A 4551-nucleotide genomic window follows, 5' to 3' on the forward strand; every position below is an offset into this window, starting at 1 on the left:
TTTGTAGTCTTCTCCACCATGGTATTGCATTGTTGTTAGCACAGCAATAGTCTAAATTAGTTCTAAAGTTTTAATTTGTCGCAGTCAGCTCTCACATAATATTGATTTTCAAATATTTTAGACTAAGTTGACCTGTTATTTTCTTGAGCCACTTCCTAGTCTCCCCCTTAGCTACTGAAGCCTTGAAATGTACCCTAGTACCACATAACTAGTCCATTCCAAACCAATATTCAGCATTGACAGAGGAGTAGTTTAATGGTGCATGCTCTATGTAGCTTTTCTTCTATATTAAATTCCTATGGCTTTAAAAATGATATTATTTTGATTTCTCCCTTTAATGATTGCAGATAACAACAAATATTCTAATGGTAATGGCTTGGATGTCTTGTATTTCAAATAAATAATTTTAGAATTCCTTGCTGGCGTCTCCTTCAGACTGCAGATTATGAAGCTACATAATACTCACTGAACTCTTTTATGGGATAACTGCTTCAGCAGAAAATAAATATCAATAATGCATGAGCAAAATAAACATTGTCACTAAAATCCTGTACAGACTAATGTGCAGATACAACACAGAATCTTGCCTAGTAACATGCTGTTTTTTGACTCCTTCACAAGCATACTACTTAGAGTGTAAGCTCAGTGAAACATACAGAAATGCATATTTTATACAGGGAGACAAGCCCTCTGCATCTATCATATGACATAGAACTACAAGCTCATAGATCACTGCTACAAGTACATAGAAACTGTACCAGTAATGATTACAAGTGCAGAAAGTGAGTGGGGACATTAACATTGGGGTGCAGTGGGGATATTAACAATGGGGTGCAGAAGTCCGCAATGTTGAAACATCATCCACTTTACTCTTGACCTAAACTAGGATAATTGCCATCGATAGCTGTATATGCTTACAACTGTTTATACATTTTAATATTGTAAGTTAATGAGTTAATACCACCCAGTCATTATGTATCCCCACAAGCATACACGTTCAGAGACACACACACACACACACACACACACACACACACACACACACACACACACACACACACACACACACACACACTCTCACATGCTATATGGGCATCCTATGGCACTGTAGCAATTGTATCATGTTCACTGACAACTGACTAAATCTTAAATTGATAAAACTACATGAGAGATATAATTACGCAATGTCATTGAAGTTTACATACAAGCACTCATAATACCAGTCAGCTTGTCAGTGATGCACACACTACAACCACTGCATGCAGTATGGATCAGACACATAGGCCCACATATGCTGAGGCTCTTATATTTAAACCCAAAGACCTCCCAGACATAGCATTTACAACAAATATCCTCAACACTCCAAAAGCACTCTACCAAAGCAACAACCACCACAAGACATGAAGCCTGTTCTCCTGGAGCTTCAATTACTATGCCCATAAGGCAAGCCACATCACATACCAATATTTTGGTTAAATGAGACACCATTGTGAGATATCTATCCAACTCACAAGGCTGAATATGGAGAAAGTCACAGTCAGTTGATATCAGGGGCCAGGATCAGACAGATCATGCATGAATTTAGGTCACTGATCCAAAGAATTACTAATATGACTCAGTCATACTACATGTGAGTGTAAATTACTTGAGACTTACCTCCCTGCACTATATGAAAATAGACATGATTGACCTCTTGGGGTATATGTCCCAGGCCAGTATGAGTCTAGCATTGATCAGCATTTTACCTCCTTCAAGTATGATGCCACAATTTGAATAGAAGATGACTGAATTTAACAATGGGCCTAGTTTTGGGTGTCACTCCAAGGGACTACAGTATTTGTCAGCATGGGAGGATAATGTCAACAGTCTATTCTCCTCTATCAGGGATGGTCTGCACCAGTCCCCTTTAGGCTTTTGAATACCGGCTACAGTATTGTCCTCCCCCCATTGTTCCTTTTTAGAAAATGCCAAAATTACAAGCTTTCTGGCATAGCAAAGCAAATACTACAACATCTAAAGGTGTTACTGTTGTACTGTAATGCCAGGAGTCTAAACAGGATACTCCACTTCTTCCAAGCTCTTCTCACCCTGGAGAATTCAGATGTTTGTGCAGTTACCAAGATGTGGAGAGCATACAGCAGTGCGAAGATACAATGATTTTGACACCTTGAAACCAGAAAATGGATAGGCAGGGATTAATGACAGAAGTGTCTCAGTTTACATCAAAAACAAAAATAGTTCTTGGCTGGTGAAACAGAATGATGTGCTTCAACTTCTCCATGTCTAAATTACCACAGGCATAGTCCCATACCATGTTTTTGCAAGATATGAGTCTCCCTCTATGACGCAGGAAACCCATAACACATAATTAAACTTACTGGAGACACTCATCATTCAACCCAAAACTATATTCATGGCCAACTTTAACTACCCTACTATAAACTGGGAATCATACATGACCCCCAAACTTGTAGGATCAGAGATTCCTAGACTTTGTCAGTGGAAATACCCTGAACCAGATAGTCCATTCACCTTCTACGAGCATAAACATGCTGGATATTGTTCTTACAAACAAGGGAGAACACTGCACCCCCCCTTCCCTCTGGTGTGATGTCCTCATTGGTAAGGATTGACCATAAAGGTATTTTCCTTAAAATAAAAATAAAACCCTCAACCCTTGGTTACCCTGAAACATTTAGGAACTTTTCTAAGGCAATTTTCATATTATTAAGTGATAACCTGGCAAAATTACAAGCACCTCAAACCCTGAGAACACTGCTGACTGTGCAGAATTGTTCAGAGAGACCCTGTACAGTCATGTTAAGAAAGCCATGACTACCTGGAACAAGCACAGAATTACACAGAAAAACAAGCTACACTGGTAGAATACCAGCATTGACAGGCTGTATGACAAAAGTACTACACTCATGGTAAAAATTAGAAAATGGAAAATGTCATCAGGAAAGATAAAAAAGATCTCTCATCAATCTAAACAAGCAACTCAGAGGACAAATCAAGTTCATCAAAGCCACAGCTGAGATAAAAATAGTGTCCCTGTTCAATGACAAGCATATGCCTTTCATTAGCTATGTCCATAACTTGAAAGGCAGTACACAATAATGTGCAGAACTAAGTGTAAATGGTGCCACCTACACAGCGGTAGAAGACATAGCAAATCTACTGGCCAACAAATTCATCTCCAGGTCCCCCCAAGCCATCTATCAAGAAATACCATCTTACCAGAATTCAACTATCATTAAGGAACAGTTCTCAATGTGCTCTATAAGCCAAAGAATACCACAATGATGGGCCTTGATCATATTCCAGAATGCCTCAAAGTCATATCCCTTACTAATCATCCTACATACTGTTGAAGAATGATCTATGCCTGGCATACAAGACATCCCAAAATTCTGCTCTGATGAACTTTCTGCATATCCACAAAAGAAATAGCATTACAATTACCAAATCTATGGAATTAAACCTTGATTAGTGCATAAACAGGACATGATGGAAGGACAGATCCCCAGGAGTTAATAAACTCCATGTAGGGACAGAGTAGAGCCTACATGGAATGTTACCATGTCCGTGAACAATGTTGCTCCTCGGCACTGTGCCATGCATAGTAATGATGGCATGTTACCAAGGGAGAGCTGAGGAACAGTTATTGAATCAGTATAGGGAGTGTAGTGATAACTGTGTCCACAGATGAGTAAGACACTCCCTGCATTATCCAATTGTATTATTCCAATGTTTTTTTTTTATTTAAAATGCATGTTTGAGTGGTGTAGTGTGGTGCACAGCAATGCTAAGCAGCACTGAGACACCTGCAAAGCATCTAAAAATAGAAAATGGAGGCATTTAGTTATTAACTTAAATGTCATGTTTAAGCATAGCTCAGTGTGTTTGTATGGTGCAGTGCAATGCTCAGCAGCGCTTATAGGTAGATCAGAGGAATATGTAAAGGTATAGTAGAAGTCCATATATCCATGTAGCTAAATGAGTAGATTTATGGCCTCATGTACAGTAGCTCCAGGGTTTGAATACATGGAAAAGAAAATAAGCAGTAATTTTTGAAATATAAATTATGACACTTATTTTAAATTATGGTCCGCTGAGCTCCACTATGCTCTGCTAAGACCTGCTAAGATCTGCTACGCACCGCATAAACATGACAATGGCTGAAAATGTTTATGCACTGCTTGGCTGGTTTGTGCATTGCTAAGTACTGCTAAGTATACGAGTCTGGGTTTTCACACTGCTCAACTCAGCAGCGCTGGTTTGTGTGGTGATAAGCGACACTGCACTTTTTTAAATATTGCCCAATAGCATGTAAGGGTGGGAAAACAGTCTATATTAAGCCCAATAGGTGGGAATACAGCAGAATCGGTTGGAGTTCTGTCTTTGAAGGCTACTATGGCAGGCGTTGGTGAGGGTTTGCACTTTCAGGCACAGTGTTGGGACATTCTGGAGTCCAGGGTCATGGTTGCACTCCTAGTAAAAAAACATGATGACTGGCTAATGCAAGGAGGTTTCTAGGGCTTGGAGTGT

This window comes from Protopterus annectens, chromosome 3.part0 (genome assembly GCF_019279795.1).
Source record: "Protopterus annectens isolate FY-2018-M chromosome 3.part0, PAN1.0, whole genome shotgun sequence".
NCBI classification, from domain to species: Eukaryota; Metazoa; Chordata; order Ceratodontiformes; family Protopteridae; genus Protopterus; species Protopterus annectens.